Genomic DNA, 10,219 nt, shown 5'->3' on the forward strand with positions numbered 1-10,219 from the left:
TTTAATCTCTTTTTAAACAAAGTGTTATGTATGAGAAAGTAAGTTAGTTTAAGAAAAATGGGCACTGTTTGAAGACCCTGGAAAGCAGGATTTTTAGAACCAGTGTTGCCTGATGCAAGTTTGTGACCTTCAGAAGTTTCTTAATCTTCCTGGACCTGAGTTTTGTCATCTGTAAACTGAGCTGATGATAAATGATCTCTAAAATCCTTTCTGGCACTATTGAATACACTATTCAAATGAGTGTATATATTCTAATTTTTTACACTGATTAGACTTTTGTGGCTAAATGCAATTAGTTTTGCTAGGTGCTTCACAATAAATTCAGGCTTTGGAATCCTTCATTATGCACAGAGGTAGTCATGTCTTATTGCTTAGGAGACAAATGAATTGTCAACTTTATTCTGAGAAAAATGATTAGAGATTATGTGTCTCAAGGGGAAGAGTAAATCTTATTTAAAAGTGAAATAATAACTTCAGAAGGTCTTGAAAAGACTATTGAAATGTTCTTTGGAGTCAGATAATTAAAGAATGAAGACTGCATGACTAGGTTCCCAGATACAATGGAAATAGGCAATGCATATGTCATTAAATAAATGGCATTTCATTAGCCCTGACTAGGTAAAGGGTGGGGGATGAAGGAGGAGAACATTCTAATATATGTTGTCCAGTTTATTAGATCCTGAGGAGTGGCATTTAATATATTGTAAGAAAAGCCTTTGCTAATGAGCATCACCAGAATTTGCATACTTTCTTGTTTACTTTGTAACTACTCATTAGTAGTGAGAATATTTGCTTGTAAACTATGCACAAATAAATGACATTAAATAGTCAGGAGCAGGTAAGTTGCAGAAACCTATGAGAATGCCCTATGCACTTAGTGATATTTGCTTAATCTAGCTATTATGCTAGGTAGTGTACAGTGACCTTCATGGACAAAGATCGAATCACTCCCTGGACTTACATCCAAACAACTTCCCACAAAACAAGCCTGTAAAACATAAGAAACCTCCGATTAATCTGCTTTTTTTAAAAAAAGGTCAGTTGCTTCATTGAAATTTGAGAACAGAGGAAGGATTTCCAGACAGCGGGGCGCCCAAAGCAGCCCTGACACCTCAGTGTCCTTCCTTTGGGGCTTCGGCAAAAATACAGTCTTCTTTCTGATTCCTGGAAAGGCAAGAGGAAGTAAAAAGTTCAGGGAACACCCAAGAGCTCAGCTCCTGCACATCCAAGCTCAGGCACTGCTTCACCTGCTTTACATTGGGTTTGCAGGTTAAGCAGCTGCAGCTAAGACAGTAGAGCTACAACAGCAAGTAGAGCCCCAACAGCAAGCAGGGCCCAGGGATGTATGTGGGAAAACAGGATCAGAACATTGAGGGACTTGAGTGGACTGGAAATGATCTTGGATGAGTTTGTTCACTTGGAAAGAAAAGAAAGATAGTTTGGAAAAAGAAGGAGATGGAGGATCAGAGAGGTCACCTAACATCACAATGACTGAAGGTACACTCAAACCCATGGTCCTGCCTTATCACATAGCTCTGAATAAGATGAGCAGGTATTTTATTTTGGAGGGATGAACAGGCATTTTATTGTATTTTGGAACCACACAGGTCTGGATTGAATCCTAATAAACTGTGAGTAAACAAGGTCAAGTACATAAAGTCTCTGGAATCCAGCTGATGCTCAATGAATGTTAATTTTCTTTTTTCAAAACTCCATCCCCACTGTCTAATGCTAAACCTTTCTGATAAATATTTTCCATTTTTTCACAAAGTTTAAGAATTATCTTTCTAATAATATGTAATTACGTTTTTACAACACTAGATAGTTATATGTCAATTTTTAGGCTTTTTAATCTACTTTTTTACTAAATGATAATTCTTGTTACCTTTAATGTAACTTACTAGATATAAGTTCAACTACCATTCCAGAAATCATCTTAAAAATGAGTCTACGAGGCAGAACATTTTGATTCTTATTTCACGCAAGAGGATGACAGGCATGCAAGTTTATTTAGATAACTTGTCCAAGGTCGCCCATAAGTAGCAGTGCCAAGATTCAAGCAGACAGTGTGGTGCCAAAGCCCATCCTTGTTTTTAATCCCTCTGCAAGGCTGCCTCCCAGGCTAACATCAACACACACACACACACACACACACACACACACACAATGCTTTTTAATTTTTTTTTTAGTTATTGATGGACCTTTATTTTATTCATTTATTTCTATGCAGTGCTGAGAATTGAACCCAGTGCCTCACACATGCAAGGCAAGTGCTCTACCACTGAGCTACAACCCCAGCCCCAATGCACAAAACTTAAGCTAATTTATTATCAACCTTAGAGATAAATCTTAACCCTGGCACAGAATCACACCAAAGTGATTGCAAATCCTTATCAATGCAATTAATTAATTGGCCTGTAGCTGTTAGCATCTCCCCCTTCCTGACATATGCTTAAATTTCCACAGTGGATCCTCATAAGAAGCCACAATTTACAGACTCACATATTGTCATGAATTATCATTATTATTTTTTTCCCACAAAAGTTATTTAGTTCTAATGAGAAAAGAGCATTGTTTAAAGTATGCTGACACAATGTTAAATAAAGAGTAGACCATTGCCTGAGGCTATTTCTGTACTTTTGAGTTCCTATGTAACAAACTGCAACCTAACTTAGTACACAAACAAATCAGAACCTAAGTTAACAGTGTAGTTTTTGTCATATCCTGATGACAGCCAAATGCAAACAGCTGAACTTCATCCAATCACAGGCAACCCACTCATCACACCATGGACAATAGGGAAAGGCCTCATCACATGTGTCCAGGTAGGCAGGGTCCTAGCTGTAGCCAATCTGGTGACTCCTGTACTGCCAGGTTTCTGTTCTCAACTAAAAGGCTCAGTTGAACTGGGCTAATTGGGCTGCGCAAAATAACCACACAAGAGACACAAATACTTTTTTCTTTGGGGTTACTGTGATGGCTCCTCTGACCTTAAGGATCTGCAGGAAGAGAGAGAGCAAGAGCATACGCTGACCCCTTTTATTGAGGAGAAGCTATTCAAATGAGGGAAGGGGTCAGGTTTCAAGGAGCTGAGTCTATCTTCATGATGTTCACTGTCAGCAGGTTGACTGACACCTGGGTAGGCCACACCCAAGGGCACAGTAAGAGAAGGGGACACACACAAGGCACTTCCATGGAAGCTATGACCCTAAACAGGGCAAGGGGTTATATTACAAAGGAACAGGTGAGCACAGCTTCACCCATGGGGCTGTAGCAAGACACACCCATGCAGGAGACATGGACCCTTGAACCCAAGAAGGGTGGGAAAGCTCTGCCACATTTCTGTGACTGAGTGCCTCAGCACCCAGCTGGGGAGTGTGACTCAGTCACATGCAAGGTTGGTCTCCCACACTCTACTTTGCTTTTTGGTGTGGTCTTTGAAAGCCTGCTGCTCACACTGCTGGGCAGAGTTCTCTGAACACCTTCTGGTTTTTGTTTTTACTATAAGGTATAAAAATGCTCTTTCTTGACAGTATGCAAGCACATGAAAAGGACAGTCTATATTTACTTGATAGTTTTTTTTTTAGGCTTTTCATTTACTTTTTACTAAATGATAATATTACTAACTTCATTGCAACTTGTGTGAGTGCCAATTTATGAATCATTCTTTGCTCAAATAAACTATTAAATATATTGTATCTATAGTTATTCTTTTAACAACATGTAGAGAATGAAAACAAGTAGGAAATACGGCAGGAAAAAAGGAAACACTTGAAAATTATTACAGCTAATGTTACATTTGAAGTAAAATTAAATATCACTAATTATTTAGGTTTAGCATAAATTTACCAATGCAGAGATTGAAGGGGAAGATTATTCTATTTAAGAAAATAACCTTCAAGGGCTGGGGATGTGGCTCAAGCGGTAGCACGCTCGCTTGGCATGCGTGCGGCCCGGGTTCAATCCTCAGCACCACATACAAACAAAGATGTTGTGTCCGCCGAGAACTAAAAAATAAATATTAAAATTCTCTCTCTGTCTCTCAAAAAAAAAAAAAAGAACTTTCAAATAACATCAAGCACTTTAGAAGTATCATTTACTCATAGCAATATACATTCAGGTTAATAGATATTTTGATGTTAATATTGCAATTTCCATAGCATGTACCTTACTGGCCCATCCCTCTTCACTTGGAACTGACATTTTACCTAACAACCCTCACTGGTGGGGTCAGCATGGGTGGCTCAACACAGGCTTAGTTGAGACAATCAAATTCTCCTTTCCTTGCATATTTGCAGTCACTGAAACCACAGGCATTACTGGACTTGGGCCAACAGCAGAACCCAATAAAATAATAAGAAAAAAGCAGAGAATCGAAAGTAAGAGAAAGGAACAGATTCAGGACAGACTCAAGAATTCCTGACTTCATAGCTTAAGTTCCTATGTGATTTGTTTGAGGAAACAAAGAACTCACACTCATAATTTAAAAACAACACTATGTCATGGATATAACGTGCATCAGTCAAACAGAGAATTAGTCTTAGACCACCATATGATCAGTGGGACAGAGATCCTGGAGACATGCAGGTAGAAGTCAGGAGAACTATGTTTCTCTGCTCAGACAGGGAAGGCAGGCCTAAAGTCATACATCACACCTTTAAATGTGTTATTTAGAAAATATTGCAATGTTTGTTATTAAAAACTATAGATCTATCATTAAATTGGAAATCTTTTTTCACTAACTACTAACATAGAGTGCCATTTTATTATGGATAGGTTGATTTCTTTATTTACCTGGCTGTACCCAGGTAGTGGTCTCTAGATAGTGTTTGAGATTATGTCTTGAAGTTATTCATTAATTTCCTTATAGACTCGGCAGAGTTCCCCCTGAAGTAGATCTGAAACAAGAACTTGAGTGCAAGGATTTTGGGAGGTGATCCCAAGAGGCATTGGCAGAGACATGGGAAATTGAAACCAGGAAGGAAGGAAGCCAGTGTAACGCGTGTGTGAGAGAAGGTTGCTGCTGCAGGTCGCTGGATTCCAATTTCACGGAGGCATCTGTAGGAGACTTTGTAGAACATGACTAGAGTTGTCTTACTGGGAGTGGTATTTATCCACTAACTCCTGTCTTCCATCATCTGAGGCTCCTCTCAGGATGGTTAACTTCCAACACTTCTGTTCTGTCCAGTGAGCCAGAGACAGAAACAGAAAAACAGGTAGATTTTCATGAAGAAGTCCTCAGCATATAAGAATCAGAGAACACAGGGGAGATGGGGCAACCACTGGAAGCCTCTGCTGTGACCTCCATCCATTTACGTCCCTTCACATTTAAGCTAGAGTGAGTCCCTGTTGGTAACCAAATAGTCTCTTAATAGAACAGTTCTACTAGAAAAGCCTTGGATAACAGAATTTTAATTCATGGATGTTTCTCTTTTAAAGGAACCAATCTTCACTTCAGAAAACATATTTTTCATTCATTCTAACTGGCCTTCCCACTCTTAGTCCCTACTGTCTGAATTAGTGTCATTTTATTGCATTACCAAAAGTTGATTTTATACTGTAAAAATTTCAATAAAAAGTTACAGGAAGGGAACTGAAATAGGACTTAAATCTAATGGCCTTGGCAGATTCTTTCACTAGAAAAGTCCCCTTTCATCAATTATTTATAGGCTAGTGACAGTCCTGTATCATGAATTAGGATTGCTACACAGCCATCCATCTCCCAAACAAAGAATTAACGACCAAGCAAGACTGGACAGAGATGAGTAGATATGCAATATGTAAAGTCTCTTAACATTTGCTACAAAAAATGGCAAGAGGGATCAAAGTCCGTGAAAAAAAAATATTTATTTTCCTATGCTGAAAAATGGAACTGACTAAAAAAGGGCAAAGCTTAAGCATCAATATTTTATACTTTATCACGTTACTCTTGCCATCAGAATACCCGTTGTCATTTAACATTGCCATGTTATTAAAGCATGTTAATCCAACTATTGAATCAAGGGATAGACTTTGAATATTATAGAATGATGACATTCAGGAGGTAGGCTGGGAATTATCAGTGAGGAGGAGAAACAATTGATCATTTATCTCTTCTAACTCATGGTTGTTCTCTCTATTCTATTCCATGACTGGGTTTCAGCTAGTCTACCTTCATGTGACCCTGGGAGAAATACCAACTAATTTCTATGTCAAGTTTCCCTTTGCCAAAGAAACGCCCCAGTTTCCCCTTCCATGTTAGATTTTAGGGCATTACATTCACTAGGCTCTAAGCTTAGTAGATTTTATGTTGTTGCTCATCATTCAGTCCCAAGGTCTGTCTGATCCAGTGTTTGGAACTGAGGGCACAATGATGAGTTTGTTGACTTAATAAATGAATAACAAGTGCTAACATTCCAATTTATAGGAATTAAAATTGTGGCAAAGATGAAAAAATGCTAAAATTGGGGACTTCTGCAACATCTTTTGGAAATCAATTATATTACAGTATTTTAATTCACTTATTCACTCCTCAAGCGTCTAGGAATTAAAAAGCAATTCAATTGCAGTAAGCTATGGGTAGTTAAACTGCTAGGCAGAATTCAGGGGCTTGGAGTTCTAGAATACATGAATTCTACATATATTGATTTATTCCATATATATATGAGTAATCTTGGATGCATCACTATCTCTCTTGTGCTAATTGAGCTCTTTGAAACCTTCTAGATTTACTATGCTAAGCAATGGGCCATTCAATCCGTCCTTCCTCACCGTTCTAGATTAGAAGAATCCGACATCATGAGTTACAGAAATGATCAAAATATGGAAAGCCACAGTGCTTGAAAGTTTAGCACTGACTATGAAACTTCTGAGCTAAAAGATGTTCCCTCTGATTCTTGCTTTATTCCATGAAATGATCTGCACTGAGGCTCCTGAGAAAGATAAGGCATGAGAAACCATCTTGATAGCCTTTCTTTCTTCAGAAAGAATTCTTAAAGCAAGAAACTTCTGGGAGCTGGGCATGGTGGTGCATGACTGTAATACCAGCAGCTCTGGAAGCTGAGGCAGAGGGATCTTGAGAATTCAAAGCCAGCCTTAGCAACTTACAAGGCCTTAGGCAACTCAGTGAGACCCTGTCTCTAATAAAATATAAAAAAGGGCTGGGGACGTGGCTCAGTGGTTAAGCAACCTTGGGTTCAATCCCCAGTACAAAAACAAAAAGAAGCTTCTGGGGTTCCTTTCAATCTCAGGACTCAAACCCTGGAATAAGGGATATTTTAGCGAAGTCAACAAACCATAATTTCATAGTTTGTAGGATAGAAAAAGGTGAGAAATGACCATTTTCAAATTTTTAAGTAGGTTCTCTCTTGAGAAGGTGAGTTTGGAGTTCTCCTCTGGGGGAGTCTGAGGTGACTTTGGTCGGGGACCAGAAGGGGCGGGATAGATGTTTTGGGCTTTTCAGTTTCAAAAAGCAAAAACCCTTCTCATGGTACTGTGTGAGACTGGGAGGGAGTAACTGTTCTCTCTGCATCACAGTAGAAAACCCTGCTGTGGGCGGAGCTGCAACTCTGAAATATGCTTCCTTTACTGTACTTTTTTGCTTAATAGACTTATTTTTAGAGCAGTTTTATGTTCATTGTAAAGTTGAGAGGAAGGGACAGAGATACTGCATGATCTGCTGCCCCCACACTTGATCACCTCCCTCATTAAAACAGTCCCCCCCCCTCCCGTGGCATATTTATTACATAAATGAACCTACATCAGCATGACATTATCAATCCAAATCTACAGTTTACATTAGGGGTTTTTCTTGATGTTATATATGATATGAGTTTTGATAAATATATAATGACATGTATCTATCATTAGAGTAACATACAGAGTAATTTTGCTGTCCTAAAAGTACTCCATGCATCAACTGGTAGGCCTTCTTTCCCCTCTAACTCCAGGCAACCACTACTACTTCCTCCTTTTGCCTTTTCCAGAATATCATCTAGTTGGAATCAGATAGTACGTAGCCTTCTCAGACTAGCTTCTTTCACTTAGTAATAATGTGTTAAGACTCCTTCATGTTTCTTCTTAGCTTAATAGCTGATTCCCTTTTGGCAATGAGTAATATTCCACTATCTGGATAAACCAGAGTTTATTTATCCATTTACCTACTGAAGGACATCTTGGTTGCTTCCAACTTTGGACAATTATAAACAAACTGCTGCGAACATCCATGTGCAGGGTTCTTTTTTGGGGGGTGGGGGTAGACAAGTTTTCACTTCCTTTGGGTAAATACCAAGGAGCCTGACTGCTGGAGTGTGTAAAAGTATGTGTAGTTGTATAAGAAACTGCAACCTGTCTTCCATATTTGCTGCACCACTTTACATTTCCACAAGTGATGGATGACAGGTCCTGTTCCTCCACATTCTCACCAGCATTTGGTGGTGTTAGTGTTCTGGGTTTTGGGCATTCTAATAGGTGTGCAGTGGGATCTCACTGATGTTTTAATTTATACTTTCTTGATGACACAGGATGTAGAGCATCTTTTTATTTGCCATCTGTATACCTTCTTTGATAAAGTCTCTGTTAAGGTCTCTGACTCATTTTTAACTGGGCTGTTTCCTTATTGTTGAGCTTTAAGGGTTTTTTATTTTTGTATATTTTAGAGAAGTTCTTTATCAGTCTTTTGCAAATATTTTCCCCCACTGAGTGGCTTGTCATCTTATTCTCTTGACAGTGTCTGTCACAACCGAAGTTTTTAATTTTAACAAAGTTCACGTCATCAATTATTTCTTTTATGGATTATACCTTTGATGTCATATCTAAAAAGTTATCTCTAAACTTAAGGTTGTGTAGACTTTCTTCTATGTTATCTTCTTAGAGATTTATATTATTGGGTTTTACATTTTGGCCCATAATCTATTCTGACTTGATTTTTGTGAAAGGCCTAAAGTATAATTCTAGATTCTTTTTTTTTTTTGCATGTGGTTGCCCAGTTGTTCCAGCATCATTTGTTGAAAAGACTCTTATCCAATGTACTGCTTTTGCTTCTATGTCAAAGATCAGATGTCAATATTTATGCAGGATCATTTTCAAACTTTCTGTTCTATTCTGATGATCCATTTGTCTATACTTTTGTTCATATCACACTGCATAATCACCATAACTCTATTGTAAGTCTTGAAATCAGGTAGTATCAGTTTTCTAACTCTGTTCTGTATCAACATTGTGTTGGCTATTCTGGACCTTTTCCCCCGCCTTATAAACTTTAGAATTCATTTGTTGGTATCTATGAAATAACTTGCCTGGATTTTGATTGAGACACATTGAATGTATAGATCAAGTTGGAGAGAACTGATATCTTGACAATATTGAGTCATATTCATAAACATGGAATTCTCTTTATTCTTTGATTTATTTTATGAGAATTCTATAGCTTTCCTCATATAGATCTCATACATATTTTGTTAGATTTACTTCTAAATATTTACTTTCAGGAGTACCAATGTAAATAGTATTCTGCTCCAAAATTTAAATTTCACATTTTAATTTTCATAATATATGAAAGTGATTGCTTTTCACATATTAGTCTTATGTCCTACAAACTTGCTAGAATAACTAGAGCCAGGAATAATTTTGTTGATTCTTTCAGATTTCCTACATAGATTATCATTTTATCTGTGAAAAAAGTCATTTTTTTTCTTCTTTCCTTTCTATTTCTTTTTTTGTTCTTACTGTATTATTTAGGTCTTCCATTACAATTTGAAAAGCAGCGGTGACAGGAGACATCTTTGCCTTTTTCATGTTCCTAGTGAGAAAGCTTTGAGTTTTTTACCATTAGTGTGATGTTTGTATAACTTTTTTTTTTCAGGCATACTTTTTCAAGTTGAGAAAGTTCCTCTTCTATTCCTAGTTTACTGAGAGCTTATTTTGTGTGTGTGTGTATGTGTGTGTGTGTGTGATAAATAGGTGTCTTATCAGTTTTTCCTACATATATTGATATAATCATGTGATTTTTCTTCTTTAGCATAGGATTTGATGAGTTATTTAACTGAGTTTTTAATATTGAACCTTTATTGTACCTGGAATAAATCCCACTTGATCATGGTGTACAATTCTTTTTTTTTTTTTAACATTGCTGGATTCAATTTGCTAATATTTTGTTGAGGGCTTTGCATCTGTAATCCTGAGACATCTTGGCCTATAGCTTCCTTTTAAAATGTAAGTTGAGTACTCCTTATCTGAAATA

Source organism: Ictidomys tridecemlineatus, chromosome 4, assembly GCF_052094955.1.
Source record: "Ictidomys tridecemlineatus isolate mIctTri1 chromosome 4, mIctTri1.hap1, whole genome shotgun sequence".
NCBI classification, from domain to species: domain Eukaryota; kingdom Metazoa; phylum Chordata; class Mammalia; order Rodentia; family Sciuridae; genus Ictidomys; species Ictidomys tridecemlineatus.